Source organism: Oryza sativa, chromosome 6 (genome assembly GCF_034140825.1).
Source record: "Oryza sativa Japonica Group chromosome 6, ASM3414082v1".
NCBI classification, from domain to species: domain Eukaryota; kingdom Viridiplantae; phylum Streptophyta; class Magnoliopsida; order Poales; family Poaceae; genus Oryza; species Oryza sativa.
The window spans coordinates 4,658,717-4,672,400 of NC_089040.1; the positions used below are offsets into that span (position 1 = coordinate 4,658,717).

Genomic DNA, 13,684 nt, shown 5'->3' on the forward strand with positions numbered 1-13,684 from the left:
AAATAGTCAAAGTTAAAAAAATAAGTATGAAATAGTCAAAATTAAAAAAGTAAGTCAGATTAGTAGTTAAGATCTAGAACATGATCAAATAAGCAATTGTCCCTAAAATTTTTAGCTACGTATCTCAATATATTGTGATAGAATTATAACGTATAGTTATATAAATAACTAGCTGGGTGGCCCGCGCAATTGCGCGGCTAGCACCCAAACAAAATCATATATTTTTAGTATGATTTTACTTAAATATTATTAAATAGATACCTTGTTGTCTTAAGATTTTGAAAGACCAAACCTTATCACCCCCGTATTTCTAATTAAATAGTTTTTAAAAATCACACCAGTTACTATCCCTTACTTTTGTCATATCTTACTTTTGTCATATCCTTCTTTATTTGTTTGCTCAATCTATCCCGGGCGGGGGAGTGATGTGGGCTGAAGAGAAGGGAGAGGGAGGGGGAGGAGAAGAGGACTTGGGAGGACTTGGGAGGAAGAAGGGAGGACTTTGGACCACATTTGACCTAAAGAGAGGGAGAGGATTATTTTTGCGTTTTTTATTTTAATAAATATGGAATTGGTTTTTGTTGTTTTAAAATAATTTCTTATGCTCTTATACATGTTTGATTATGTCTTCTAGTATTTAACAGTAACTTTTACCCGTAGGGAAGTATGGGCATTTTGCTATTGAGTTAATAAATTAAAACCCGTTAGATAATTACGAGAAGAAGCTAGCTTGATTTAGGGCTGAAAAATTCTTTCCGTCGAAGAATTCAGGGACGTTCTTACTTATGTTGTCAATGCTCAGGCCTACACTCGCTTAATTTATGGCCTGATACATCTCCATGTAGAGACTGAATTCAGTTCCCATCATCGAAAAAAAAAAGAAAAGAAAGAGGTCAACGTCTTGTGAGCAAACCAAAATGATTTTCTTGTGAGCAAACCAAAAAGAAAACAGAGAGTATACCTGTCAAGCCTTGTTATCTAGCTAATTAAGGATACATTACACATTTATTATAACCAGTAGCCTATTGACATTGCTAAGTATTCAACCATGAATATAACTTAGGTCTCTCACGGTCCGGTTAATCTTATCGCACGCAATAAAGAACAATTTTTCGGGAACGCGTAAAAAAAAAACAGTTCGGTTCATTACTTTAATTACTGCCCCTTTCGTACTAAAATAAACAAACACATCTCACGGCGAGCACCGACTCACTCAACCCTTTTATCGGCAAGGCGCTCCTGGTCTGAACTGATATGACAGTGTGACACTGACATACTCTAGTAAACGCTTGTTTATTTTAGTACTGTCCAGAAGAAACATTATACCATTCTCATGCAACATGTCAAATCATCTAGCTGAAAACCATAGCAAAACAGGCTTTTTACTAGTAGAAATACTAGAAACCATCGTAAAATTGCTTCCTGGTTATCTGCAATGGAAATCCAGGACTTCTTCAGAGCTGCACTCCAATGAACTGGGAGACACTGACTTGAATCAAGTCTGGAGGAGTGCATATGCATATGCACGAGAGTCTTACTTGTATGATGTCACTAGTAGCTACGCTTTCTAACTTTTAACTGCAGAGAAATGTCTCTTTCTTTTCTACCTTGTGTTGTGTGATTCAATGTAGCATAGATACTAGCACAGAAGCTTCATTTTAGGCCGATAATTCCTTCTCTCGAAGAATTCAGGGCTCTTTAACGTTGTCAACGTTCAGGTCACAATCAGCCTCGCAAGTTCAGGTCTACAGTCTTGCAACCTAAACAAGCTGGTTTTCTTCATTCTGATTCTGGAAGTAAGAAAAACAGAGGGCATACTTGTCAAGCCTACCCGGATTTAATGTGTTGGCAACTTTTTTGACAAGTCGACAAGCACAATTGCAACACCTAAACACCTTGCGGTGATATAGAGTCTCTAACCACCTCGATCTAGCCAAAGGGCCAAATCAAGATGGGTTTTGCAAAAAGAAAAGCTAAACCGGCTAGCGGAGCCGATTTAGAGATCAAAATCAGCCTCTAGGCCGATTTAGATCGATATGAGGATAACTACCCGTCTTGTGGGCAAAACGGAAGGTTTTCAGGACAAACCTACAAAGAGGTGTCACACTCTCGCAGCGGCGGCGGATGGTTTACGGCGCAAACCGATAAAGATGGACTAAAACTAGGGTAAAATAGAAAACATAGTAAAAGAACGATTCAAGTAGATTGTATTCGGGGGTTTTACAATGAACCGGCCTTATCCTTTAAATAGGGGTTGGTCTTACCCTCTACAGGCTCTTCTCCACGTCCAACTCGGGATAGAAACCAAAGGAAATACGAAACATGCCTTCCCGAGCAAGGAAACCCGAGACCCGATGAAAACAGACTCGGACTCGGACCCTGACGGTCTGACTGCCCACATATCTGCGGTCAGAACGGCCCTACTAGCCGGTCAGACCGCCCACACACCTGTGGTCTGACCGGTCCTATGAAGGAAACCCGTCACTTTCCAAACTTTGTCAATTTTTCCCTATTTCGTCCATAGGTGCCAAATTTGGGTGTAAACATAATGTTCAACAATAAAAGACGATAACATCTGCTTTAACATCTAGGGCGTGTTTAGTTCACACCGAAATTGGAAATTTGATTGAAATTGGAACGATGTGATGGAAAAGTTAGAAGTTTGTGTACGTAGGAAAATTTTGATATGATAGAAAAGTTGGAAGTTTGAAGAAATATTTTGGAACTAAATAGTAGAGGTGAAAACGGTACGGAAACGGACAGAAACGACCTTTATCGTTTCGTTTTCATATTTTTTTCGGAATTGAAATCGGAATCGGAAACCCCCGGAAACAAAAACGGAAACGAATATTATCGAAACCGAAAACGGAGCGAAAACGAACCGGCGCGGATACGGTAACAAAAATTTATCGGAATACACAAACCCCTCAAACTGAGGGTCAAACTTTGTCAAGTCCAAATCTCAAGTCTCAACATTCAACAATACATCACAAAACACAACCATATCAAATCCAATTGTTTCTCTCAGCAGTACCATCATAAACACAATCTATGCAGTCTGTAACTTCATATTTGCATAACAAATATTGCATGGAGTTGCATAACTTCAACAAGCAACAACAGCAAGTCAGCCATAGTACATAGTTCATCACAAAACATTGCTGAGAATTACATAGTTCAGCAATAGTAGAAGTATAAAGTCAGCCACTATATAAACATATGTTAGTAAAACAAGCACAAACCAGGGACACCAAGGCACAAAAATTTCGCTCCAGGTTCTCCATTCACCAGTCACCACCACTCCACCAGTGGGGCTTGAGTCGGCGGCGGTGACGAGGACGGCGCGAGACGGTGGTGCCCGGGACGACGCAAGACGTCGGGGGCGGGGACGGGGACGGCGAGCGACTACACGAGACGCGGTGGCCGGGACGGCGCGAGACGTTGGGGGCGGGGATGGCGAGCAACGGCGGGGTCGAGGACGGCGCGAGACGGCGGTGGCGACTGGCGAGGACGAAGCGTAGGGGGCGATGGCCGGGACGGCGCGAGACGAGCTGACGGCGGTGGCACGAGACGGCGACGGCGTGAGGGGACGGCGGCCGGCAGCGCCAGATCTGGCGCGTGGTGTCGCTGCCGCCACTGCAAATCCTCACCCGGCGGCTGTGTCTCTCACTCTCTCGGCTAGTTAGTGGCCGGCTAGACAGTGGAGTAGTACACTAGTTACTAGTGTGTTGCAGTGTTGGGCTGGGCTAGTGACTACTGCTAGTACTAGTGTGTTGGGCTGGCCGGTTGGACACAGGAGGTTTTATGGACTTTGTAATGTCGGAAATTCCGAGAAAGTTTTCGGAAAGTTTCCGACCGATTCCGAGTACCGTCGAAAACTGCTATTATTATTTTCGATTCCGTTTTCGAAAAATTCCGAAAAAATTCCGACCGGCTGATTCCGTTTTCGAAAACCAGTCCGGAATCCGGAAATATTCCGTACCGTTTTCACCCCTACTAAACAGGGCCCTAGTAAAACCATCTGAATTGATATCAACTTGTATCTGCATTGGTGAATCTATCTGACACTGACAAGTTTCAAAGTTCACTGTCGGTCCAGTTCTCTGTCTCACTAAGGCTGTGTTTAGTTGGATCCAATGTTTGGATTTTGGTTAAAATTGAAGATGATGTGATTGAAAAATTGTGTGTGTATGACATGTTGATGTGATGGAAAAAGACTGAAATTTGGATTCAAACTTTGGATCTAAACACAGCCTAAGATCATTTACAATGCAAGACGAGGCGTGTGGCAATGTAGAGCCACGTAGGCGGAGTGCATACGTGGAAGAGAGGAAGGGGTGGGGCTCCCATGACTTGAGCTGGTTCGCGTAGCCTCGTTTGGCTCCGATAACCTCATCGAAAGAAACCAGCTTTTGTCAGAAGAATCGTGGGAAAAACAAGAGAGGAAGGGTAGAGACTCGAAGGAGGAGGACGAGGCGGCGGCAGCAGGGTTCATCGCCAGAGACGGCGAGGAAGCGGCGGCCAGGGCGTCGGCGAGGAAACCACGACCACGGCCATCCTCACGCCGCGCCCCGACGAGCCGCACCGTTGTCCACGTCGCCGCAGTGAAGGATGAGATGGCGCAACAAAAGCTCCGGTACAGAGCAATTTCAGATAATAAATGCATTCACTAATTAAAATATCTACATAACTAGTACATACCAAACCAAATTAATGCCCTATTTGGACTGCAAAAAAAATTCAGATACAGCTATTCAGGCCCTGCAAAAATCAGTTCCTAGCTGCATCCCAAACAAGGCCGAAATGCTCTCTGTTTTTGCAATTTCAAAGGGGTACTGTACATAAGTATATATCATCCAGTGTTCATGAGTTCATCTGCATCTGATATGATGTTCAGGCATAGGGCCATTGTGCATGCCATTCTGCATTATTGGATGAGGCCTTTCATCACCACCCTGAAACCCATCGTTTCCAACTTTTTGGACAGCTTGATCAGGTGCAGGGTTGCTGTCAATGACAATATGAAGTGGCCTTGATTCTTCAGTGGCAGTGCTACTAGTACTGCCTCCATGCTCCACATCATGAACATGAGCTTCGATCAATTTTACGGTCCTTGAGATGAGAAAGTATCTTGAGGTATCTAAATTTTACAGTAAAATTTTTGGTATCTTGAGATACTTTGGTACCTAGAGGTATCAAATTTTGCACTAGAAAATATAATAACTCTAGGTACTTTCTCAAGGATGGTAAAATTACCCTACTAATTACACAAAAACTTGTTGAATTCCTCCATGGATGCACCGTGCACATCTGAAAATTTTCAGTTGAGTGGTGTACAGTAATTCCCAGAAGAAAAAAGTGAGGTGATTAGTACTACTGGTTGCTAAATCCATGGGGTTACACCGGCTAATAGTTACTGTTGACAGTACAAACATCAAAAGTTTAATAACATGTTAAATACATTGGTTTCTAGCAAAATATATGTTGGTTATTTTCAAAGCATATAGGTTTAGGTTAAAAAAAGAGTCTAGTCAGTTATAACTGCTAACCAAGTTAGTTTCAAAAATCATTAGTAACTTCTATGAACGAGGGAGTACATCCTAACTGCTGAGAAATTTCTCTCTTGCTACGTAGCTTGTGTGATCCGATGCGTCATAGATAATTACGCAGAAGGTTGATTTTGGGTTTGAAAATTCCTTCCCTCGAAGAATTCAGGGTTCTGCACATTTCGCTATTTAGAGCTGTCAATGTTTAGGTCTACAATCAGTATATCTTCCAAGCGAAGCAACCTGACTTTCTTGCAAGCAGAAAAGAGTGGACACACGTACTGATTCCCTGATTCAGGCTGTGTTTAGTTCACGCGAAAATTGAAAGTTTGGTTGAAATTGGAACAATGTGACGGAAAAGTTTGAAGTTTATGTGTGTAGAAAAGTTTTGATGTGATGGAAAAGTTGGAAGTTCGAAGAAAAACTTTGGATCTAAACACGGTGTCAAATGATCAACAAGAAAAGTTAGCATTGCTTCAACTTATCACAGCCTGTATCTGCATTGGGGAATCTCATCTGACAAGTCACAAAGTTCATCATCGGTTCATGTTTTTATCTCAGTAACTGGTAATTTACACAATATTTTACATATTTACATCGACGCAATAAAACCGTCAAAACAGAACAACTCTAGATGGTGAATAAACCCACTAAAATATCTACTCCTACATAACTATATCCAACCAAATTAAGGCCCTAATTTGGATTGCAAAAACATTCAGATACAACTATTCAGACCCTGCAAAATCAGGAAAAATTCCCGGGTCCCAAAACAAAGCCCAAATGCTATCTGATTTTTTGCAATTTCAAAGGGGTACTGTACATAACCACGCTGACACATATCATCCAGTGTTCATCTCCATCTGAGGATGATGTTCAGGTACCGGGCCATTGATGCAATTCTGCACTGGATGATGCCTTTCATTGCCAACACTTGCCTGCATCAGTTGGGCATCCTGACACCCATCATTTGCAACTTCTTGGACAGCTTGATCAGGTTCAGGGTTGCTGTCAACAACAATCTGAAGTGGTCTTGATTGTTCAGTGGAACTGCTACTAGTACTGCCTCCATGCTCCACATCATGAACACGAGCTTCCTTTGCGCATTTGGCGCAAATTACCCTATTCACAACGCTTATCAGGAGCATCAGAGCAGAGATGCAGCCACTGATGATGAAGAGGCCAGAGAAACTTTGGAGTGTGAGAGGGTTTGAGTCACTGCTGCTGCTGCTGCTGCTAGGGTTTGCATCACCTCCTGTGGACTGTTCAGATGAGCCAAACCACTTCTCTTCAATTTTTGAACCTTCAGTCTCTCCTGTAAGGTTCAAGATAGCTGTAGAGAGATCATGCACCAGTGGAGAACCTAGAGGAAATACCTGAATACAAAAACATGATGCAAACTAATTAGACAAAAAAAATAACTTGTTGAATTTCTTCATGTAAGCACCACACATCTGAATGTTTTCCGAGAACACGCAAAAACTTTTCGCGATATACTAATTGCAAAAAGAAAAGAAAATTGAAGAATTCTGAATCTACCAAAGTGAACAAGATTGAGAAGCTTACAAATCCAAATCCGGGGGTCTTGTAGAACCGATTAACCATCTGAAATTCTTTCTGATATTGGGGGTTGGATAAAAAAGAAGTTAAATAAGGGATCTCGTCGACGATCGCCGACACTCCTCCATTCATGGACCCCTTTCTCAGAGCTTCAGCATACTCCTTTTGTGTTCCATAAGACCTTAACCTGGATGGCATGAACCCTCGTTTTTTCAGGAGTGAGCCAACAAATGATCCATTTTGATATCCAACATAGTCACCGGTAAGGAGGAGCTGATCCAAGCTTTTCACCGATGGTCGGAGCCTCTTTGCAGTTAGCATGGATGACAAGCTTGCCGTGTAGCTCTGCACTAGGATCAGCACTACAAAGCACCATATCACCACAACAATTTTTGACAAAGGGCTCTTGATAATTTGACCTGTTTGAACATTGAAAGAAACCAAGTAAACCTCTAATGATGCAATTACAAAGGAGCAATTTTATGATCTTTGGTGAGGTACCACAATTTCCGGTATGAAATAACCATACCCTTTTATACTAAAATACTAAAAATATACCTAAAGGAGACCAAAATTTACACTATAAATGTCATACGTCTCGTTACCTTTTTCAAAGTAAAAAAAGATCTCGTTATAATAACTATGTGCTTTATTTATGTTTGGAAAAAATGTACAACAAGCTGTACTCTCTCCATTCATGAATAACTAGCACTATTGACTATACAACTGTCTTACCTTGACCATAAATTATTTTTAAATGATCATATTGTAATGAATGAAAAGTTATATGGTTATATTTACGATGCAACACAGTCCGATAATATAACTCGTTTTCAAGTATTTATTAAGACAAGATCAGCGATCCAAATAAAACATGAATACTACCGGCGTCAAATATTTAGGAACTGGAGGAGTAAAAGTAGTAACTATATTACCATGAGAAAACGTCAGGGTGGAGAAAGCAAAGTAGGAAGCAGTGCTGAGCTGCCTCACACTTGATCCTTGGTACTCCGGGTTTCTTGGCTGCTCAATCATCCACACGACGAAGCCGGTGTAGAAGAAGAAGCCGATGGTGGCAAGCCAGAGATCCCTGGTCAGTGGCTTCACGAAAATCCATTGGATTGGCTTGGAGTCGTTCTCCTCCGGCACCAGCAGCGACACACCGGACGACGTGTATGGCATCGTGAATTCCACGAGGTTTTCTCGGTCGGCTGTGATGGTCACGTCGCCCACTGCTGCGCTGAACTTCTGAAGATACCATAAGACAGAAGATGTATGTCAGCACAATTTCTTAGAAATGTCGTCATTCAAAGGGACTTGGCTTAAATTATTAGGCCCTTTTTGACAATTGACACAAATATAATTTGTTTAAAAAAACTAGCTATTTCTAGTTCCAGAAATCTTTATATCTAAATATGCCAATGTATTTGTAGCAATTGAATGAGTTATTCTGTTTGTGTTTTATAAAAAATATACAATTTCAATTCATTATAATTTAACTTTACAAACTCTAGTTTTAAACTGATTTGTTTTACATTTTTATGGTCTTATTTTGAGGCTGCGATATTATACGATACTTCTTACTTAGATTTCCCAAGGAACATACGGACTTTACTAATTATTTTATATAAAATTTTCGGTAAAATTCCTCAATTCCAAATGATATATAACACTGCTAAATCTGATATCTCCCATATAAAAGTGAAAAATATAAAGTGCTCTTTTCGTGGTAAATTGGTGAAGCTTATGCCTTTGATTTGTTTTAGTTTTCTTATATTTAATATAATCAGCCTTGTTAGGAAAAAACAAATGTTTTCGAAACATAAAAAGTATTTTTTACTACTATCTCAATTTTAAATTAATTATTGTTTTAGTTTTGTCTTAAGTCCAAATATGTTTATCTTTGAACATCAACTAATTTATGGAAAATCGTAATAATTTACCACACATGTTGACAGAGCTCGGGGCTCCTCACCGGGAGACCGCGCAGGCCCCCCTTTGCCAGTTCGGCCGGGGGCTTAGGGTGAGATCTCAAGCTCTCGCTGTGTGTGGAAAGATCGCGTGCCAGGAAGAAACGCGAGACACGGACGATGTATACAGGTTCGGGCCGCTGGGAAGCGTAATACCCTACTCCTGTGTTTTTGGTGGATCTGTGTAAGAGCAAGTTACAAAAAATCAACCAGCCCTCTCCTCTCTCGGGAAAATCCAGCCCCCTCTCTTTGTGGGCATGGTCCTCCTTTTATATCTTAAGGGGATACCACATGTACCCTTTCCTTTCCAAACTGGACTTTTCTTCTCTTTATGGACGGAGATTGGTATGGTTGCCGTCCGAATGACATTTCGATGGGACAACCCACACCTACCTCCACTCCCGGCGGAGACAGGCGCAACGTGGGATCGTGGCTGTCTGTTGCTGACGCGACCAGTGTCAGACCGGTCACAGATCGGTCATTCTTGTCCTCTATGCGTCAGTTCAGCGATCTGCATGATCACCCTTCTTTTTGTAGCATCTTGCCTGTAATGGTTGGGATGAAGCCTGGTATTCATCTAACCAGGGCTAACGTGCCATCTCTAAGAGGTAACACGCTAGCTCCGGCTGGAGACGTGTGCCTAAAGGCTCTCGTCTTGACGGGACGGGGCGAGGCGTGCGTCAGACCACCAGTCGCCACCTAACCGTTGATCCGACCGGTCTGTGACTGGTCACAGACCGGATAAAAGAGCGCGCTGCATTGCGCTGCATGCAACGTGACACGCTTGACCAGACCGCAATAAATGCGGTTAGGTGAGCCCTACCGTGTTCACCCAACCTATGTACATAGTGCAAACCCCACAGGGGGTCGGGGCACCTCGGCCCTCGGGGTCGGGGCAGGAGCAACCCGACCCCCCCTCGGGGAAATCAGGAGGAGGACGGACACCTCACCCTCGGGCCCGACGTCCCCGAAGGTGCCAGGCCACGTGGGCGATTCCATCTGCCTCAAGCCTCCGGGCGCAATACTCCCGGTCCCATATCACCGACAGTAGCCCCCGGCGTTATGTCAGGGCAATCATCCTTCTCAAGGGAAGCGGTCGGGCATGACGCCACTCATAAAGCCTGGTGACAGGTGGGACCGGTCTCCGTGATTGGGCAGAAACCCAACGGTCTCAAACCACGCATATCGGTAACGGTGTCTTGGCCGTCAGTCATGGGCGGTCTCTTCAAGACTGCCACATCACTTGAGCAGCGCTCGAATCTGGGCGTGTAGATTCGTTTCGTCTGGAGATATGGTAACGTCGCTTCGGTCAGCGAGCGTAATTAACGCACACACGATACGATCTATCTCGACTGCCACAACCGCATATCTACCTTATGCGCCGTAAGCGGGCGAATGGAATTTAGTGGAAGCGTGGGCGCGAGAAACGAGGGAGCGAGATAGCGAGTAACGAGGGAGCGAGATAGTGGGCACGAGAAACGAGGAGCCGGGCTCAGCGATGGCAAGGGTATAAAGCTATCGAGGAAAGGACTTGCTCCCTTCCTTTTCGCCACTATTCCCCTTTCCTTCGCCGTTTGCGCCCCTAACTCTCTCTTTGCTGCGCCTCACCTTCGCCACACACACTCGTTCTCAACCCTCTCTTTCTCCGACGACATGGCACGGGGCTCCGCTCTGCTCGACGGTAGCGTACTACCGCCTTCCCGCATTGTGAGCGAGAGGCAGGCTGGGCTGCCGCGCCGCTTCATGCCGGAATCCGCCACCGGCCGTGAGATAGTAATGCTGGGTGAGGGACGCCCGGCGCCAGACTACCCGGGGCGGTCCGTCTTCTTTCTCCCCTTCGCAATGGCCGGGTTGGTTCCTCCTTTTTCTTCTTTCTTTATGGATGTTCTGGAGTTCTACGATCTCCAGATGGCGCACCTCACCCCCAACGCAGTGATGACTTTGGCCATCTTCGCGCACCTGTGCGAGATGTTCATTGGGGTGCGCCCATCTCTTCGGCTGTTCCGGTGGTTCTTCACCGTGCAGTCGGTGTCGCCGCCGTCGGTGGTCGGCGGCTGCTATTTCCTGCCGCGGGGGCCGGTGTTGAACCGCTACATCCCCTGCGTCCTCCGCAAAAAGTGGGATGACTGGAAGAGCGACTGGTTCTACACCCCCCTCGCCGACGAAGCGCATCTCCGACTTCCGAGCCAGCCCCCGGTGCAGGCCTCCAGCTGGCGGGCGCCGGTAGATCTGGGGGATGGCTATGACGCCGTCCTCGACCGCCTCGCGGGCCTGCGATCCCAGGGGCTCACCGGGGCCATGGTGTACGGCGACTACCTCCGTCGTCGGATTGCGCCGCTCCAGCGGCGCGCTCGGGCCGCCTGGGAGTACATCGGGCCCGAAGACTATATGCGGACCCACCAGGGGGTCAGATGGGATTGGGCCCCCGAGGACTTCAAGATACTGATCCAACGGGTGCTAAATCTCAACTCCGTGGAGGCGTCCCTCATCCCCCACGGTATCCTCCCCCTCTGCAGCGACCCAGATCGCGTCTCCATCTTGACCATTATGACGGCGGTCGGGGCCTCAGAGGAGCAGGCTCCTAAGGGCCATGGCGGCGCAGGTGGGAGCCGCCGGGGGGATCAATCTACCCCCGGAGGGGGTCGTGCTTCTGGGCCCCGCGTCGGGGGCTCGGGGAGCAACCGCCCTACCGACGCCCGGGGGAAGAGGAAACTGGGAGGAACACCTCCCCCATCTCCTCCCCGAGGGGGCGGGGCGGCGCGTGCCAGCAGCAGGCGCCCGGAGGGGGCCGCGCCAACATCGCAGCCCGAGGGGGAGCGCAAGAAGAAACGGCTGCGCAAGATGGGGGAGACAGAACCATCCCAGGGAAACCTAATTTCCCCTCCAAGGTGGTCATTTAACCGACCCCCTCGCAGGTTCGTCCCGCTCTCTTTGCGACCGTCTTTTCTTCTATCCCAAAAGCAAGTTTTACCTTACCCATCTTGTTTGCCTTCTGGTTTTTTCTTCTGCTTCAGCGATGTCCCGTCGCGTCCCTCCCGCCATCCCAAGTCCGGCCAATCCGAGGCCGAAGATCCGGCGGCCGCAGAGGAACGGAGGCGAGAATCTGACCGGCGAGAGGCCGCAGATCGCCTTCGGGAAGCTGAAGAGGCCGCCCGGGAGGCCGCTCGGGTTCGGCAGGCGGAGGATACCGCTCGGGAGGAGGCCGCCCGGGCTCGCCAAGCTGAAGAAGCCGCTCGGGAGGAGGCCGCCCGGGCTCGTCAGGCTGAAGAAGCCACCCGGGAGGAAACCGCCCGGGCTCGCCAGGCAGAGGCGATGGCGTCTTCCGAGGCGGTTTACGACAAGACCGCCGGCGCGTCGCTCGGGCCCACTCCCTCGGGTGACGCTCAGGCGACAACCTCCGGGGCGGCTTGCGACAGGGCCGCGGGCGCATCGCCTGGGCCCGCTCCCTCGGGCGACGCCCAGGACCAAACGGGTCCGGGGGACATCCCCGAGCTCAGTGCGTCTTCTGGCGGGCCGAGCCGCGTCGCATTTTCTCCAAGGCGGCTCTTCTCCTCGTCTTCTGCCACCCCGCTGAGTGCCGAGCCCCTTCTGCAAGCCTTGGCCGCCGCAAACACCGCGGTGCTAGATGGATTCAGCGCCCAGGTGGAGGCCTTGCGAGCGGAACGAGCGGAGCTCGAGGCCGCATGGGCGCGCGTCGAGGAGGGGCGGCGCTCGGTGGACGCCATGGTGGAGGTGGGCCGTAAGGCCCACCGCCGCCACATCTCGGAGCTTGAAGCCCGCAAGGCGGCGCTGGCGGAGATCGCCCGAGAGGTGGAGGAGGAGCGAGAGGCCGCCCTCGTCGCCACCACCGCGATGATTGAGGCGCAGGACTCCCTCCGCCTTCAACACGGGAGCTGGGAGGCGGAGCTAAAGAAAAAGCTCGACGCCGCCCAGGGGGTCCTCGACGCCGCCGCTGCCCGAGAGCAGCGAGCAACGGAGGCTGAAGCGGCGTCCCGGCGGCGCGAAGAGGCCCTTGAAGCCCGTGCCATGGCGCTGGAGGATCATGCCGGCGCCGTGGAGACCAGCTTGGCGGACCGCGAGGCCGCCGCCGCTATCCGGGAGGCGACGCTGGCGGCGCACGAGGCCGCCTGCGCCGAAGAGGAGTCCGCGCTCCGGCTCCGCGAGGACGCGCTTGCTGAGCGGGAGCGAGCTCTTGAGGAGTCCGAGGCCGCGACACAACGGCTGGCGGACAGCCTGTCCCTCCGCGAGGCAGCGCAGGAGGAGCAGGCGCGCCGCAATCTGGAATGCATCCGCGCCGAGAGAGCCGCGCTGGAGCAGCAGGCTGCTAACCTCGAGACGCGAGAAAAGGAGCTGGATGCGAGGAAGCGCAGCGGCGGGGCGGCTACGGGCGAAAGCGACTTAGTCGCCCGCCTCGCAGCTGCCGAACTCAACGTCGCGGACATGCAGCGCGCCCTGGACTCATCCACCGGGGAAGCCGAGGCCCTCCGCTTGTCGGGTGAGATAGGGCCCGGCATGCTTTGGGATGCAGTCTCCCGGCTGGATCGCGCCGGTCGGGAAGCGGGCCTCTGGAAAGGCCAGACAATTTCGCGCTCCACCAATCTGGAAGGC

At 48.6% G+C, this 13,684-nt stretch overlaps 1 long non-coding RNA gene and 1 pseudogene across 1 annotated transcript; one reads left to right on the forward strand and one right to left on the reverse strand.

Annotated features, from left to right (window-relative positions):
* Positions 1-4,417: 4,417 nt before the first annotated feature.
* On the forward strand, positions 4,418-5,376 carry LOC136356811 (uncharacterized). The gene is made up of 2 exons (XR_010741818.1): positions 4,418-4,636; positions 4,988-5,376. It is a non-coding gene; the product is annotated as an uncharacterized lncRNA (long non-coding RNA).
* A 767-nt stretch (positions 5,377-6,143) lies between these two features.
* The window catches only part of LOC107276897 (uncharacterized), a 28,312-nt pseudogene continuing 20,771 nt past the window's right edge, over positions 6,144-13,684 (reverse strand).